Source organism: Danio rerio, chromosome 11, assembly GCF_052040795.2.
Source record: "Danio rerio strain M-AB ecotype USA chromosome 11, GRCz13ab, whole genome shotgun sequence".
NCBI classification, from domain to species: domain Eukaryota; kingdom Metazoa; phylum Chordata; class Actinopteri; order Cypriniformes; family Danionidae; genus Danio; species Danio rerio.
Window position 1 is genome coordinate 38,558,909 of NC_141031.1, and position 19,787 is coordinate 38,578,695.

General features: G+C 34.8%; 1 long non-coding RNA gene across 25 annotated transcripts in view; it reads right to left on the reverse strand.

Moving 5' to 3' along the window:
- The window catches only part of LOC141376652 (uncharacterized), a 149,553-nt gene that overhangs the window by 74,755 nt on the left and 55,011 nt on the right, over positions 1-19,787 (reverse strand). For 22 of the 25 annotated variants that reach the window (XR_015502814.1, XR_015502813.1, XR_015502820.1 and 19 more), the window contains one exon: positions 12,501-12,658. This is a non-coding gene — a long non-coding RNA (uncharacterized LOC141376652). Of the gene's footprint in view, positions 1-210; positions 415-11,926; positions 12,659-19,787 lie in introns of those variants that run through there. The other 3 variants (XR_015502809.1, XR_015502805.1, XR_015502806.1) reach the window with 2 other exon arrangements.

Here is a 19,787-nt window from a genome sequence, read left to right on the forward strand (position 1 = left end):
AGCTGAAAGGGCATCCGCTGCGTAAAACATATGCTAGATAAATTGGCGGTTCATTCCGCTGTGGCGAAAACAGATTAATAAAGGGACTAAACCGAAAAGAAAATGAATGAATGAATGTCATATTTTATGTCATTGTTTTCTTGTTTGTTCCAAGTTAAACAATTCCAAAAAATTTGACCAAAGATACAAGCCACATAAACAAAACATCATACCATTTATCATTGTATTTCATTTCATAAGCAGCATAAAAAGTCCTTAAAACAGGTCAGTGCCAATAGCCTAGAGGTGACATCTTTGACATACAGCACCCAGGCGCTTGTGGCGATCCAAGTTAAATTCCCGGCTTGAGATCCTTTGCTGATTCTTCCCCTCTCTCTGCTTCCCACATTGTCCCGTCTGTAACTCTCCACTGTCCTATCATTAAAGGTGAAAACCCCCAAAATGAATGATAAAAAAGTCAAAATATTATTAAAAAAAACAGTTCCTTAAACACTCAAACATGAAAACATAGACATGAGAATTTGACATAAAAGCATACCTTTGGAAAATGTCTGTGAAGCCTATAATACATACAGTACACAGTGGGGTAAACATTGAACAAGTCACCATTTTTCTCAAAAAAAAAAGTTTTCTAAAGGTGCTGTTGACTTGAATTTTTCAACAAATGTTGGTGAGAACACAATAAATCTGTATATGCAAAGAAAACAAAACTAATTAGTTTACAATTTAGGTTATTTGTAACAAAATCAATTGGCAAAGTATCTACATTAGCAGGATGATGAAAATGAAACCAGGGTGGACATTTTAGCAAGACAATGATACAACTCTCAAATGCTTTCGAAGAAAGAAAATCAAGCTGTAGAATGGCCCAGCCAATCCCCTGATCTGAATCCGATATAAATCCCAAATTAAAGATCAGATTTGATAGACGAGACCCACAGAACCATCAGGATTTTTACACTCTGTTGAAGTCTGTGAAAAACTCACACCTGAGCAAGTCATGTGACTTCATTCTCCATATGAGAGGCGTCTTTAAGCTGCCATCACCAAAATACACTTTAATATAAATGATCAAATACTTTTTGTCAGTACTTTCTATCTCTGTCATTCCATTGTTATTACACGCAACTCTTTTTTTCTTTTTCTTTTTTTTATTTTTGTGTTTATTGTTTGTGTTTTTACCAAATCCGGTTCAATTCCATGTCAACAGCTCCTTTATTAATATTATTACCAGGAAAAAACATAGCGAGTTCAATACTTATTTTCCCCACTGTAATTTTTAACATGTAGTGTACTAATATTGTGCCAGATAGTGTTCAGATCCATATGCAATCCTCTCTTGCCTCATTCAGCAGCTCTGTTATTCCATATGGATATATTGACCCGCCATCAGCCCATTAGCCCAGTAACACAAGGTCACAGGGATGCACAATCACCCGTGTGTTTTCTGCTCCAGCTCCGCCAGATCTCCCTCGTGTCATTAGGCCAAGTTCATTAACTCTCGTGTTGTCTGTGATCAATAGCGCCTCTGTAGCGAATCCCCCGCCACTCCGCAGGCGCTGTTATTGACTAGAACAAAGTGAATATATTATACAAACACAACTATGATCAATGACTCAGGATAAGCTAATGGAGGATACTAGCGCTTTTAGAGCGGGATCAAACCCTCTGCTAGACTTCATTAAGCAGAAATTTCGATTAGCTGTGAGAAAGGCATCCAGCAGTGAACGGAAACGTGGCTGAAGATCTGTGATAATGATGGACGTTCATTATCATTCAGTACACAAGAGCTCATCTCCAGTACTGATAGATGAGGGGAAATCAAAGACACATCAAATACTGTGACTGGACTGACTGTGGCCAATTAAAGATGCACCATGGACAAGTAGTGAAATTTAAAAAATGGAAGTGATGGATGAACTAAAGTGCTTTAATACAGTTTAATATAATACCAAGTCAGAAATGCATTTTAATTTAGAATAGCTGTTTATATCGATTATAGTAAAAGTGTATTTACAAATGAAAGCAATACAACTGTTAGAAAACTTGAATATTTATGGAAAATGTTTTTTGAGCAGCAAATCATAACTGAATTAAATTAAGTTAAATTAAATTAAATTAAATTAAATTAAAAAATAATAAGAAATGCAAACTTGGAACTTTTTAAAAATAAAATAAAATAAATGCAATATTAGGGAAAAATATAAAATGCAATAAAATAAATATGCAAATTTGGGAAAAAATAAAATAAAATAAAATAAAATAATAAATGTAATCTTGGGTAAAAGAGCTAAAATAAAAAAAATCTATTTAATAATTTTTTTTAAAATAATGAATGCAATTTCGGGAATAAAATAAAATAAAAATGCATTATTTTATATTACTAAACTAAATTAAACTAAATGAAAAATAAGAATAAAATTAAATTGAAATTTTAATTAAATTAAAATTTTAAAATAATAAATGCAATCTTGGAATTAAAATAAATTATTTAATTAAATTATATTAAAAATCTAATTTAATTAAAATGTATTTAAATTAAAGAAAATTACAATCTTGGGAAAAAAATCTTTAAAAATTAAAATAAAATAAATTTTTAAATTAAATAAAAATAATAATAAATGCAATCATGGGAGGAAAATAAAAATAATAAAATTAAATAAAAAATGTATTAAATTAAAATTTAGAATTAATAAATCCAATCTTGGGATTAAAATAAAATTAAAAATAAAAATAAAAAAGTAACAAATGCAATCTTGGGGAAACAAATTCGAATAAAAATAAAACTAATAAAAACAATTTTTTAAAATAAATTAAGTTTTGAAAATAATACATGCAATTATGGGGAAAAAATAAGATAAAATGCAATAATGGGGAAAAACTATAGAATGAAATAAAAAAATGCAACCTTGGGGAAAATTTTAATAAAATTTAATTAATTAAATAAAATAATAATAAATGCAAACTTGGGGGAAATAATACTAATAATAACAAAAAAAACTCAATTAAATTAAATTTAAAAATTTGAATAATAAAAGCAATACTGGGAATAAAAAAATAAATAAATAAATAAAATACAATAAATGCAATATATTGTGGAAAAAACTATAAAATGAAAAATAAATTGCAACCTTGGGGGAAGCAAACTAAAATAAACAAAAATTTAATAAATGCAAAAAAAAAAAAATACAAAAAATACATTGGGAAAAATACATAAAAATATAAATTAATTACCAACCCCAAACCCTACATTATAATCCATTTATAGAACATTACTGTCTAGAGGTATTTAAATGAACAGACTAAATGAATTAAAACCAACAATTCATGAAGTTTAATTTCATCAGCCACTAAAAGTTACAACATCAAGTCTCGTAAATCAGGACAGTTTTCTTGAGCTGCAGCTGCTGATTTTATGATCATCACTGAACTTCTATAATGCCTCTCAGTGCTTCTTATTGCAGATAAAGCATAATTCTGCAGTCGGTTCCAACATCACAGTGGTGATATTGTCTTAACAGATTTCGTGGTTGTAATTATGCCTGGTGGATTGATGAGAAATGTGTACTCTGGCTTGAACAACAAAAAAAAAATGGCTGCTACCATAGTGTGAAGTTTGGCCTCGTCTGCTCTCTATCACTCCATAAACACACATTAGACACAGAGCAGCGCAGAAAAGAGGTAGTCTCTCAGGCAATGCTGTCATTGGCATGCAAACAGGTGTGTGTGTGTGCGCTCCAGGGCCACACACCAAACACAGCTGATGATCCTGAGACTGCAACTGTTCCTGCATCTGTCTGCACCTCTGCTTCTAGTGTGTGTCTGTTTATGTGCATGAGCAAATCTCAAAAGTCCACATGGAAACAGCTAGCTTGCGTATATCACTCCACAGACAGCAGGAGACGTGTAAATCCAGACTGTGTTGGCTATAACTTGCCTGGTAGTCCTACTTTAATCTTGACACAATTGTGTCTTTCACTCTGAGCTCAGATTTTCCATGTCTCCGACAGTTTAAAGGTGAAAAACGATGGGTAGATGATCCCAGCAATTCAACATTCATAGGTAGGATGATGGAACTATTATATGACACATAGACAAATGGATAGAGTTATTGAAGGATGGATAAAACAAATGAAAACACAATGAATAGGACCGTCGAAAGATAAATGGATAGATCTTTCAAGTGATAAAAATATAAAGGACATATAAAATTAATGTGGAATGATGGAATAAGTCAATGATTAAAGAGATGGATAGAACAAACAAACAGTGTAAGGTGTGACAAATGAATGGATGGAAGATGAAAAACGACAGATTGAAAAAAATAAAATAAAATAAATGCAACGCAAGCTCATTCTGAAAACGTAGCACTATATGCATTTCTGGAGTGCGCCAAATACATACCAGGCTGTACGTTTTTTTTTGCAGAATTTGTTTTTGTGAATCCACCAGAGACCGCTGTGTATGCTTGAGATGTCTAATTTCTCAAGTACCATTTGTTCCTGCTGTTCTTGCGTAAATCCACCAAAGGCCACTGTCAACTGACTGACTGACTGACTGAATGTGTGATCAACTGACCTACCCTCCTCCTTCCCTAAACCCAACCAATAGTGTTCTCAAAAGCACAGATTGACCCGCCACATTTTTAAACCGCAATTTTAACGCATTCTCACTGTATTTACTTGTTTAATTTATTTTTTGGCTTCTGTTTTTGTCTTACTTGCTTCCTAGAACTGTTTTTCACCAGACTCGAACCCCATCATTATAGTCAACTCATCTCTGCGTCTCAAGCCACTAGACAGACTGGCAGGAAAGCCATCCATAAAGCCATCCGCGGATAAGCCATCCATACTGAGGTAAGCGGTCAACTGGTAAGTTTAACAAGGAACGGCGTCATACCACCCTGTAGTGTTCGCTTTAAAAATAAAATGCAGCCATACAAAATGAGGAAAGGTTGGATGGATCGAGGGAAGGAAAAAATAGGAAAGGTTGGATGTATGGAAGAATGGATGGATGTAAACAAAATGAGGAAAGGTTGGATGGATGGAAGGATGGATGGGTGGAAAAAGAGAGGAAAGTTTGGATGGATGGATGAAAAAATTAGGAAAAGTTGGATGGATTGAAGGATGGAAGGATAAATGGATGGATGGATGGATGGATGGAAAAAATGAGCAAAGGTTGGATGGATGGATGGATGGATGGACGGATGGATGGATGGATGGATGGATGGATGGATGGATAGAAGGATAAATGGATGAATGGATGGATGGATGGATGGATGGATGGATGGATGGATTGTAAAAATGTGGAAAGGTTGGATGGATGAATGAATGGATGGATGGGAAAAATTATGAAAGGTTGGAAAGATGGATAAATGGATGGATGGATGGATGGATGGATGGATGGATGGATGGATGGATGGATGGATGGATGGATGGATGGAAAAAAATAGGAAAGGTTGGATGAATGGAAGGATGAATAAAAAATTAGGAAAGGTTGCATGAATGGAAGGATGAATAAAAATGAGGAAAGGTTGGATGGATGGATGGATGGATGGATGGATGGATGGATGGATGGATGGATGGATAGATAGATGGATGGAAAAAAGGATGGAAAAAATAAGGAAAGGTTGGATAAATGGAAGGATGAATAAAAAATCAGGAAAGGTAGGATGGATGGATGGATGGAAAAAATTAAGAAAGGTTGGATGGATGGATGGATGGATGGAAAAAATGAGCAAAGGTTAGATGGATGGATGGATGGATGGACGGATGGATGGATGGATGGATAGAAGGATAAATGGATGGATGGATGGATGGATGGATGGATTGTAAAAATGAGGAAAGGTTGGATGGATGAATGAATGGATGGATGGGAAAAATTATGAAAGGTTGGAAAGATGGATAAATGGATGGATGGATGGAAAAAAATAGGAAAGGTTGGATGAATGGAAGGATGAATAAAAAATTAGGAAAGGTTGCATGAATGGAAGGATGAATAAAAATGAGGAAAAGTTGGATGGATGGATGGATGGATGGATGGAAAAAAGGATGGAAAAAATAAGGAAAGGTTGGATGAATGGAAGGATGAATAAAAAATGAGGAAAGGTAGGATGGATGGATGGATGGATGGATGGATGGATGGAAAAAATTAAGAAAGGTTGGATGGATGGATGGATGGATGGATGAATGGATGAATGGATGAATGGATGAATGGATGGAAAAAATAAGAAAATGTCGGACGAATGGAAGAATGAATAAAAAATGAGAAAAGGTTGGATGGATGGATGGATGGATGGATGGATGGATGGATGGATGGATGGATGGATGGATGGATGGATAGATGGATGGATGGATGGATGGATGGATGGATGGATGGATGGATGGGTGGATGGATGGAAAAAAATGAGGAAAGGTTGAATGAAAGGATGGATGAAAAACGAGAAAAAATTAGATGGATGGATGGATAAAGGAATTGATGGAGGAATGGATGAATGGAGGGAGGAATGGAGAAAAGGAGGGTTGGTTGGCTGGATAGATAGATGGAACGATGGACAGATGGATAAATGGCTAAATGGATACTATAGCACTAAGTACAAATAGGCAAACTGGGATTTAGCCACAGACTGAAAAATTTAGCATGTGCAAACTCTAAGACAACATGGCTTACAAAAGCATACGCAACAATGGAAAGTTGAGTAAAGACTTTGACAAAATATGCACATGTTGCTGTTGGGAATGTTTTGAAAGTCTTAAAAAATCCACTCCAAAAAGCTTTGAGAACTTTTTCAATTTAGCGTAACAGTGCTAAATGATAACATGCTACAAAAAACACTTCATACAAGCGCAGAATGACATGCTGAAATATATTAGGAAGAACCGTGTGGAAACAAATCATTTGTCCAATCATGTGCTGCTTCACAAGCTGTCTACACTAGCCAAACCAAACCATTTAATACTGTAGGAGAACTGTGTGGTTTCAAATTAGCCTCTTTTGACTGGAGAAAAGAGAGATTTTCAGTAGCATCCACCAAAAATGTTCAGTCAAAGGATACATAATCCTTCTCTCCCCACCATTGACAAATCACAGAAGCCACATGATTGCTAACACAATATTTGGTTAAATCGAGGAGAAGAGCTTTGCCGTGGAATGGAGAGATGGACTCTTGTTTTCAATCATCCGCATAATCAAGGCTTTGTTTCTGCCTGGACAGTTGTAATTATTGGTGGTTGCCATAGAAATCAACTTGCAAGATAATGTAAGGCAACTTTTATCATGTTCAGGCTGTCGTGCTAATGGTTCCTTTTTTTGTGTAGACTAAACCTACGGTAGTTGGCATTAGTAGAAATAAATATTGCACAAGAGCAATTCCAGAGTTATGGATGTGAGATTTGCAGTAAAAGCTCCAAAGATAAATTTACAGAGAAAGTATATGTTAACCATATATTGAAACATCTGTTTATATTTTCCAAAACAGCTAACCACAGAGTAAAGACTATCTTTTCATGTAAACATTTTTTAGATTTCAAATGAGGGAAATAAACATGGATGTGACCAAAAAAAGTCAGTGAGTTTGCAGTATACAACATACTTTGTGAAGTTCTCCAGTTTCCTCCCACAGTCCAAAAACATGCAACCTAAGTAAATTGAACATACCAAATTGGCATCATAGTCAAGCTCTTAGCAAGCAGTGTATCTTTTCTTAGACATCCCTATATCTGTCATTAGCCAGTAGTAAGTCGGGGAAGTTCATCAAGACCTACCTGAGCTCAAACACACCTCCCACCCTGCTAATGAGAGGGAGCCCTGGGCTCAAGGATCTTATGAGCTCAGGGCTCTCTCCCAGGACAGCATGCCAAACAAGTGTATTACCAATCATCAGCTAAGTGTGAACACTTGAAAGTAGAAATTCTGTGAATTAAACTGCACAACTCAAAAGAAATGATCAAAAGGATAAGAGTTGCTCACTATAAAGCAAAAATGGCTGATTTTATTTTATTTTACATTTTTGCATTTATGAGGGAAAAGCTTGGTTATGGATGTATCATCACTCCATTATGAATGTGAAGGATGTAATATTGGCACTTGTGTAACTTTGGTAAATCAAACATAATTGTTTAAAAAAAAACAGACAGACACAATTCTGAGTATTTTTTAAGTACTGTACAATACCTGCTTACATAAAAAAAAACGTAGAAACTGTTTTGCTATTTTGGTGAAAACTTAATTTTTGTCATGACAAATTTGTCATTTGCATGAAATGGCTTATAACCCTAGTTTTGTTCTGTTCCCTGGCCAGCACAATAATTGTTTTCATTTAAATTTCTGTTTTTTGTTTGTTTAATGTTTGTTTTATAATCAATGCATTTTTATTAATGTTAATGTTGCTTGGGTTGATTAATGGGCCCTACTAACCTTTTAAAACCAGGTCTTTAGTTGTTGGTTATAGGTTCAAGAACATTTGAGCTGGTTTCCATTTTTTTATTTATTTTTTTTATTTTATTTTATGTAAATTATATATTTTTTTACTTGTCTGTTAATTAAATGCTGTTTTGTTGTTTAACTTATTATTTTTATTCAACAGTCAAGCTGCATGTCAATTTGATATGTAAATAAAAGGAAATCAATTATTTTTGACATGCTGATTTATGTGAAACCATGAATATGTCTACAGTTGAAGTCAGAATTATTAGCCCCCCTGTTTATTTTTTTCCCCCAATTTCTGTTTAATGGAGAGAATATTTTTTTCAGCACATTTCTAAACATTATAGGTTTAATAACTCATTTCTAATAACTGATTTATTTAATCTTTGTCATGATGACAGTAAAATGTTTTATTAGATATTTTTAAGATACTTCTATACAGCTTAAAATCAAATTTAAAGGCTTAACTAGGTTAATTAGATTAACTAGGTAGGTTAGGATAATTAGGCAAGTTATTGTATAATGATGGTTTGTTCGTTAGACTGTCGAAAAAGTATATAGCTTAAAGGGGCTAATAATTTTGACCTTAAATTGGTTTAAAAAAAATTGCTTTTATTCTAGCCAAAATAAAACAAAAGACTTTCTTCAGGAGAAAAAAAATATCAGACATACTGTGAAAACTTCATTGCTCTGTTAAACATCATTTGGAAAATAATTAAGAAAGAAAAAAATATTAAGGAGGCTAATGATTCTGACTTCATCGGTATATAATCACCTAGCAATTTAGAAATTGGTCCATATTGGTCATCCCTAATTAAAGATGAAAAGTTTGCATACTTAATCAAAAATTAGATACATGTCTATCTTGTTTTGGTCACAATTACACTTGACATACATTTGCATGCCAAGTTCACAATGAAATATTCACATATGCAAATGTATGACAAAAGCAACTACAAGCTTGCGTATGAATAGAGGTCAATAGAATAAAAAGTGTGGTGTGTCTGCCCATTTCTTCTAACAAAATGCAGAACAATAAGCATTGAGGCAATTAAACTGCTCCAAAATAAGCTATTATCTTTTTAAACCATAATAATAATCCTGATGTATCTGAGATCACACCAGGTCTCTACACTACACTTATACCTACCTGTGTAATGTTTGAGAACCAGATCGAGAGATACTCTAACCAAGCCAGGTTTGAACGAGGTCCACTTTAATGACCAAATCAACTCAGGTTACAAATGAGAAGGGGCCTCCTGGGGCCCAGTGCTCGCCACCTCATGCTCCCCTCAACAATGCATTGTTAAAAACCCCACCGCGGCCTGACGACTGCTCCTCTTTCCCACGGTGAAGAGTGCCTGGCCTCGTGCCCCCCTCCACGGCATATAAAACAGCCAAACTTGAGAGGAGGCCAGCTCCGGAGAAAGATGGGGCGCCATGCCGAAACGTACATCATAAATTATGGGCTCCCAAACACACACACACACACACACACACACACACACACACATACAGAAGAGCCATGCCCTCTTATAGCTGCCATGCTTTTACAAGTTGTGAACTAACGAAGGGCTTCCCATCATTATACTCAGGTAAGGGTGGGAACACTTTGTCTTAATTACGTAGGTGAAGGGAGGCGTTAAGTTGCAGGTTTGTTAAACTTATTAATGGTGATGTAAAGCTTTGTCCAGGCTCAGATGGATTTTTGGGCCGTCTAGAGTTTATGCTGCATCAGAGAGCATGTTGAAAATATTGATTTCAATGGAGATGGTGGAATGCAAAGATATGAAGGGAAAACAAGAGTTTGCAAATGCGATGCTCTATTAGGCAAGAAAAATCAAAACTTTATCTGCAATGCATATCAGCTGACAAATGAGAATTTTAGAGAGGTGTGAATTCCAATCAAAATGTAACATCCCATGATGTTGGGGTACAACATTAAACGCCATGTTGACGTCCTATGCTTGCTGGGTTCAAACTTTAAATGGAATATACATATTTCAGAAATAAGGGTAGACAAATTACCTCAGAGCACACAAACACTGCAGTGCTCTTTCATTTTCTCCATAAATAAAACTTGTATCAAACCTTTAGAAATAGTTTGTCAGTTTGTCATGCTCTGAGAAAATGGTTAATGATAATCTAGCAACGACAGTCGTGACATGGGCGTTGAAAATGGGGAACGAAGCAAGGCACCTTGCACTTTTCACATGCTTTTTTAGACGCAATATATAAACAGCCCCTTACTCTTCCACAGCTGAAGCTGCAATCTATTCAATTGACTTTTATTCATTTGCATGTTTATCTGGAATGCAAAACTGTATTGTGTGACCGTTAGAAGACTAATACATCCAAAGTGTAATCATTTGACCTAAAAATTTTTAAATAAAAAAAAATTATCGTAGAATTGTAAGACTGCAATTAAGTAGTAGATGGCATATTTTCACATTTTTATGCATTAAATGTTGAAATATATTTTTTTAAAGATTTAGCAAAATGCAATCTCATATTGAGACAGAATAAATACATATTATGAAAAAATAAATAAATAAAAAAAAAGCATTATTGATCACATCGCATGCTTTAGAGTGCATTTACAATGGAAAAGACATATTTAAGATGCATTTTAAAGTTTGACGTAATCTCAACCGAAACATGAAAAGAGGGTGGGACAGAGTAGCTCCTCCCCTTTAAAAAAAACAGCCAATAATATTTAGTTTTTATTACAGCTCTGCCAGTGAAAGTGGTTGAGCTTAAGCACATCAAATGTAAAGCAAATGAGGAGCGTCTTGAAGAGGGCGAGGCATGTTAGAAAATAGAAAGCATTTGATTGGTCAAGATTTGATGAGAAACAGAAGTTTAAGGTGGTGTGAATAAAACCCTTGATTTATTTAGGTGGAAGTGACAAACTACAAGCTTAACATGTTTATATTGGTATTACATCTTATAAACACAAATATTGTCACTGTTTTGGTGCGCACTGGCTTATAGATACTGATAATAACATGTAAAAAAAATTATTTTAACTTCATGCGACCCTAATCTAGAAACATAAAGATAAACAGCCACTCTTGTAAAGTCACATGGATGTAACGTATCACACTATCAAATTGAACTGACAACAAATAACTGTTTATTAGCCGTGCAGTGTATAAAAGTCATTGTTAGCATGCACTGGTGTGTTTCGTACATGCACTTTGTGAGGGAATTGAGGAAATGCATACACCCAGCTGTTGGCCAACACAAATGTTAGCTCTATAGCTGTATGGGACTCATATCGTCCTTTGCTTCTATAAAAACCACACAAGCATGGCAAACGTTCTCAAAAGACTGAATCAGGTTACATGCCTACAATTGAAAGTCGTCTTTCTCTGCTTTAACCCATTACACATGTTTCAACTGCACAGTTTCACACACAAACCCCCCAATAACACAATTTTTTCCTCCGTAATTGAAGACCATTAGCGATACTACAACAACAAATGACTTCAGATAATGCTGACTCGGGTCAAACAGGTTCAATTCAATAAACTACTAATTACTCCACTTACTGTTTGAGCGAATTTATACCTGGCTGCTTTGCTTCATGAAAATGTGGCTTTTTAAAAATACCACTCAAGAATCTCAGAGCATTTCTGAACGTCCAGATGTTGTAGATTCGAAGCGACGTTTGTTTAACCTGCCTCAACAAACTCTCCAATACAGTGACCGCAGGTTGTTTACTTCTACCCAAAGGTTCATTTGCTTGATTGCGTATGTATATTTTGTCATTCCTGCAGCCTGTATATCCCACAGAAGTCTTGGTTTTGTCAATGTTGCCTCTGTGAATGTGGGAAATCAGTCAATAGTGTGGTGCACTGGGATTTTTCAGTGTCAGGAAAGCTTCTCGATGACAGATGCCAGCCTTTTCACGATAAACCACATCACTCGGCATCAATGCAAATGATCGTTGCTTTATTAACATCCATAGGCAGACCCTTTTCTGGCAGGTTAAGTGATCTCTAGGCCAAACCTGCTTGGTGAATGTCAGAGGTAACAGTCTTGGCGGTTTTAGAAAAGGTTGTGCCCCTTACCTTCGATTATTTCCTGCCTCCTGATCTCTCCTGGACTTTCATGCCTCTCAAGTGACTCTTTATGCAGGCTGACAGGGAACAGGGTATAGAGCGTTGACACAGAACGGCATTGATCCGTCACCAGCCTGGCTCTCTTCAGATGTGGATAACTTGGGAACCTGCAGATGAATGGAGATGATGTTTCAGCCATCCGAATCACAGCTTTGTGTTGATGGACTGTGAAATGCGGAAGATGTCCAGTGCGGACTGATAAAAATATCAATGAGATGCTCAGAAAGCCTTCAGAAACAAAAATCTAAAACGTTCCTTTGAATGGATTAAATTAACAGGCCATATAAATATGGAAACATGATTTATGCAAGTATGTTAAAGAGATAGTTTACTCAGAAATTAAAATTGATGCTATTTACCCCCCTCCACCCCCCATGTGGTTCCTAACATTTAAAAGTTTTTCTTTTGTTGAACAAAAAATATATATTTTGAAGAAAGTTGAAAACATGTAACCATTTACTTCCATAGATGGAAAAACTAATACAGACGACAATGCTTACAGTGCTTTACAATGCTTGCAATGATTAAAATGCTAACAATTTTCTAAATATCTTCTCAAAAAAAGTAAAAAAAAAAAAAAATACAAACCTCAAAGATTTAAAACAAGGGTGAGTAAATGATCACAAAAATTTTATATTTGGGTCAGGTCAAAAATAAATGTATCCATTTTAAATCTTAAAAGATTTGTAGTAAAGTTTTGTTTGATTGAAGAAATAGTACACTGTAAAATATTATATGATCAATTAATCCTGACAGCATATGTTTTTAGGTCACTGTAACTTATTAAACTAAGTTAATCATGTTCTAACTTAATTTTATAAGTTACTCAAGCCAGTTTAACATAATAAAAGTTCAATGAACTTATAAGGTTAATTTGATTCAACTTAAAAATTTAAGGGAACCAGGATCTTTTACAGTGTAGAAATCAAATCATAGGTAGAAAAAGTAGAAGTACAGATGAAAAAGAAAAGTATGCTTTTTAAGCTTGATATCATGGTAATATCTGTTATGAAGCGAAAATTATATTAGAAATCATTTAGTTTGCGAATTTCAACTTTTTAAAAAGTTTAATATCACAAAAACTAAAACTCATATCTGACATAATCTGATATAATATAATATAATAAAATACAATATAATATAATATAATATAATATAATATAATATAATATAATATAATATAATATAATATAATATAATATAATCTGATAATATAATATAATATAATCTGATAATATAATATAATATAATATAATATAATATAATATAATATAATATAATATAATCATCAGGGGTCACCACAGTGGAATGAACCACCAACTTATCCAACATATGTTTTACTCAGCGGATGCCCTTCCAGCCACAACCCAACACTGGAAACACCCATAAGCTCTTGCATTCAGACAAATACACTATACCCAATTTAGCTTACCCAATTCACCTATAGCGCATGTATTTGGATGGGGAGAATACCTGAGCACCTGGAGGAAATCTACACCAACAAAGGGAAAACATGCAAAATCCACACAGAAATGCCAACTGACCACACATTTCTGCGATGGAAGTATTCTCATTATTTTGAACGCATCTATAACATTAGGATGCTGGACAATGGAGTTGAGGATCCACGTGCAGTACTTTAATAAACAGGGTATAGGTCATGGAGGAAATGGTCAACACCGAACCATACAGGAAATCCAAAGTCGTAGTCTAAACAGGCAAATAGTCAGGCTAGGCAGCTAGGAATAAAGACATGTAAAACAGGGTAAGGATTGATACAGGGAAAGACTAGATGGGATAAATGCTTAAAAATGATACCGGAGATAAACACCAACAAGACTCAGCCCCGATGTGTGTGTGAGCTGTATAAATAGTCCTAGAATGTGTTCGTGATGAGCTTCCATCTGTGTGTGTGCAATCAGTGGGTGCAGTCAGCTGAGGCCCTTAATTATGCAAATTTAATATAACCTAACATAAAGGAAACAGAAGAGTTATAAAAAAATTTACCCCCCCAACAGTTGTCATAAAGGGTAATATTAGTTATATGAAAATCGTTCTTTGTACCAGGCTGTAATCACCTTTTTTCTGTTGTAAAGTTGGCCTTTCTAACAATGGGCTCAATTGAAATTTGCTCCAAATAGAACCAGGACTAGCGGAATTTCGATGAATGGCAGTTACAGTTATTTCCGTATGGGCTTCCTGAGGGAGAGCGGGAAGTTGCCGCTTTGTGTGAACAGATAATATTGGATTTGTAGTTCTTTTGGAGGCAGATTTGTGGTTCTCCAGTAATCTGTATGGACTAGATTGCAGTTGATTGTGACACCATCGAAGAAAAGGTAGCAAACAAATTGCTTTAAACTTTCATTAATCTGTAAATAAGGCATGGGGAGCTCTGAGGTCAGGATGTTCTACAAAGATTATATTGTCCAACATTATTATTTTTTATATGTGTGTTTTAAGTAAATAAAGGTTATACAGTGTGACATCCCAGAGGTATCCTGTTAAAAATAGAAGAACCACCCCCACTGCAAGTTCTGAAAGAGATCAAGCCTCAGGCAGGTCAGAAAAATTAAAGCAAAAGTAACTCAAAAGTAGGCGAGGCAGTGGCGCAGTAGGTAGTGCTGTCGCCTCACAGCAAGATAGTCGCTGGGACGCTGGTTCGAACCTCAGTTGGCATTTCTGTGTGGAGTTTGCATGTTCTCCCTGGGTGCTCCAGTTTCATGTGGTACAGGTGAATTGGGTAGGCTAAATTGTCCGTAGTGTGTGTGTGATTGTGTCTGTAAATGTTTCCCAGAGATAGATTGCGGCAGGAAGGGCATCCGCTGCGTAAACTCTTGCTGGATAAGTTGGTGGTTCATTCCGCTGTGGTGACCCCGGATTAATAAAGGGACTAAGCCGACAAGAAAATGAAAGAATAACTCAAAAGTACAGTAAAAAATTACTTATCATAAAAAGTAGCACAACTAGTTACATTTTTGGGAAGTAATTCATTATTGTAATGCATTACTTTCTAAAGTAACTTTTCCCAACACTGTATATAGGTACATTCAATATTTTTAAGAAGAAAAAACATATCAAACACAAGAACCCCAAGTTCTTCCTATCTCACGTCTCAGATTATCAAGTTCAGTAACTCTACTCTTCAGCTGGATTCTACTTCCTGTAACGAGAGCTAGATTTGGTTGATTTTTATCATGCAAGACGATGGATATTCTGTCAACTTTTACACAAAGGCACCTTCTTTTCACTCTCTCTCTTCTCCCATTTATCCCTCTTTAGTAGCTCTCATTCTCCATCTCCTGTTCTCTGATTTGATGGTCAGAGCAAAGGGGCGATAAAAAAGGTGAACCAAGTATTTGTTTGGGGGTCAAAGGGATGGGTTAACTGGCTGCGGAGACAGGTGGGTCTGGTAAAGTGAATCATTTGACCTATAGGAAATCAGTCAACCTGCTGAAATCTAGTGTCTAAAATTCTCTTTTCTAGAAGTCTCAGCTGGATCAACTGTAAAAAACAACGAGTCCACATTTTTAATGGATGTGCCTCAGAAAGCAGTTTACAAATGAAGATGTCATATTATACAGTAGCTAGAGCTGCACAGTATATCATTTCAGTATCAATATGCTGCAATGTGATCATTCAAATTCGGGGATGTGCAATGTTGAGTCTGGATTATAACTTATCATTTGCAGATGCTCCTCCCTACAGAATCATCACAATCAATCTACAATTATGAATTATTTCCAAACAGAGATATTCAAGTCATCTGGTGAAATGTATCACAATATAAATCGCAGATTAACAAAACATCGAATTGTTGCATTTTTCCAATACCATGCAGCCCTACACTGAAATAAAATATTAAGATGATGAGATATGAAGATGATTCCTTAAACATCCACTCATTTTTTTAAAAAAAGGTTCAGGACACCCTGGAGTACTACAAATTTTAATAGATTTGTGTGTGTTGAGCATCAGTTAAGACAAAGTTAGCACCTGTCGGCTTTAAATGTGGAAAAAACTGGGTAATTTTGAGCTTTTGTAAACTAATTTCATCTTCCATTTTTAAAATAATTTTTAAAATCTTTGACGTAGTGTGAATCTGCTAGTGGAGTGATGATGCGTCGGTTTCTCATTATTATTCATAGCAGAGTGCTCTTATCCTATGAGAAGACCCTGCTTCTAGATTATTCATACACTTACTTTCTGAAAGCAAGGCAGACCTGCCAAGCTGTGAGACTCGATGAATGGGTGAGACCATGCACAGCATGTGTCGTATGTGTTTGTTTCCATGATCCACGGGGTTTGTTCTGGCCGCAGCCGTATGTAATCTTCAGCTCAATAACCATGTGGATGGATGATAACAGCCTTCTAAACCTACTAGTAGGCGCAGAAGTCCCCTACTGGCCCATATCTATCAGCTGATAACCACTGATAACACCCATTCAATCGAGTGATAACATTCGAACTGACTGGTTAAAGTGTTAATGAATGTTAACAAGCATGCATTTAGATTAATGCATTAGTAAATGTTGAGCCGTGATCACAAAAAAAGACTTTTACTAATGTTTAAACTAAATATTTTGTTAAAACTTAAATGAGGGAATGAGTTAAAGCAACAAGTTTGATTCTTTTTGGGGCAACAACTTAATTATTTTTGTATAAGTCACTAAAAGTTGTAAAAAAAAAAAAAGATTTAGTTACCTTAATTGATTTGTGTTGGGACAACAGAGGAATTGTTTGGAGGCCAGCCTTTTTTACAGTGATTATTAAATGCTGTACTGGTATTGTTCTTTTTAGATCATGTTAGTAACAAATATTAACTAATGAAACCTTATTGTAAAGTGATCATTCATTTGTTATATTAATTTGTACACCTTTTTTAACTTTTAGAAACTTCAGCATTACAATCTTTTGCATCTTTACCATTTAGAATCATTATTCTGCTATAACAATCATAAGTGTTAATAAAAATTTGGCATTGCAATCTTAACATTCTGAATCTTCAGCATTCATATCTTTTGAGTCTTTACATTTTAGATTAATCAGAATTCATGATCTTAATGATCTTGTAAATTTAATTTTTAAAAAACATTTAGAATCATTAGCATTCAATTATGTAGATTTTTATCCATTTAAATATTTAACATTAGAGTTCTTTGAATTTTATATTTTGAACGTTCACCATTTTTCAAATATTCACAATATTCAAGCTTTAGTATTTAAAATCTTTAACTTTAATCTTTAACCAATAACTTTAACAGAAAACATGCGCCTGCACACACTATAAAAAAAAATACTGGGTTCCACACAACCCCTTCATGTCCTCCCAACGCAAATCAATAAAGTTAACTTAATGGTTTTACAAATATAAGTTGATTGAACATAAAACTATTAATATTTCCCAAAAGCAAACTCAAGAATTCTGTTGTTTAAGCTTATTTTTAATAAGTAGTTAGAACAAGCAGAAAAAATATTATTTTGAGTGTGTGATATGTTCATCTCATCTACACATTACTTGACTCCAGTTCTTCCGAGTACTGTCTAGACCAAAAGGAACTCTACTGTTTGAATCCCACCAGCATCCCAATCTCGTCCGATTCCTATAGTTCCCCAAACCTCCAGTGGCCAAACAGCACAATCTCAGCAAGACACAAAACAACAACCTCTGCTTTCTTCACATGCTTCCATGAGCCCATGATGAAAGACTGCAGCATCTACAGATCTCCTCTCCCTCTGTAGTCTGGATATGATTTTTTTCCCCCTTTATTTTACTTCTTTCTGAAAAGGCGAGAATCTCTGAAGGCTGTGGAAGAGATCAGAGGTGCGTTCTTAAGAGTGGAAAACCCCGAAGTGCGTTCTTGCTGCTAGAGACATCCGACTTCTCCACTGAACAAGCATCTTGGGAAATAAGATGAAAACACCTGGCCCAGCGTGATGTGCCGAGCTTGAGAGGTTAGATGTTCAAAATAGGGCTCAGATGCCCTTTCTATCAACGAATCATCTTCATCAAGTGAACTACCAGATCTCCCCACTCATACAGTGATCCGCATAAATGAGTACACGGCCTTTTGAAAACAAACATTTTGTGAATTAAACAGACATATCTATTTAAAAAATAAGAGTTTAACAATTAACATTTTGGAAATAGAAAGATAATACATTTAAATTCAAACTATAGGAATAAAAATACTGATTTCATGTTTTTTAATGTTTTTCTCGGATTTTTAATGCTTTTAAAATTTAATTGAATATTTTTCCACAACATAAAAAGTTGGGTGTATTCATTTTTGGACTCTTATCTTAAGTTTTTTCTTTGTTACACTAAAAAAAAAATGATTCACTGGATTTACTATTGTTTTAAAAGGTAAGTGGTAGGAAACATGATGTGAGCAGAATTTAATTTCAGTAATGTTCAACTTTAAACAAACAAATATGTTTGTTTAAATTCAACCCATATAAATTGTTTGAAACCAGTTACCTTTAGTAAATCCAATGAATATCTTTTTTCCGAGTAGATTAGTTCCAGTTTTGGCTTCGGTACTGTATAATGTAGAGTATATGTACAAATATATTCATGTAAAGCATTGTATAGACAACATTCTTTTAAAAAAGTGATCGGTTACTTCTAGTAGTAGTAGTCGTCATCATTGGTGTATAGTATCAGTAGTAGTAGTAGATGTTGTAGTAGTAGTAGATGTTGTTGTAGTAGTATCAGTTGTAGTAGACCTTGTTTTAGCAGTAGTAGTAGTCGTTGTAGTTGAATAGGAGACATTCTAGTAATAGTCATTGTTATGGCTGTAGTAGTAGCAGTAGCAGCAGAAGTAGTATTAGTAGCATTAGTAATTTCTGTAGTAGTATATAGTAGTAGTAGCTTTAGTATTTGTTGTAATTATTATTATTGCTGTTGTCAGTGTTATTACTGTTGTCCTTTTTTCTTTTTACTGTCATTATTACTATCAATACATTGCTTTTATTGTTGTCACTCCTCACCACTGATTGGTCTCTCTCTATCAATGTTTTATTTATATCTGATTTGCTTTATTTTTTGACTGTTATATATATTATATATCTTTTTTTCTCTTTTTCTCTTATGTATGTACTCTGACAAGTCCACTTATGCCGAGTTCAGACTGCATGATTTTCAAAGTTGTCATGTCACAGATGCTTTCACACTGCATGACTATCTGGGCTAGCATTTCGTCGCTGATTTGTTTACACTGCAAGATGGATCGGCGA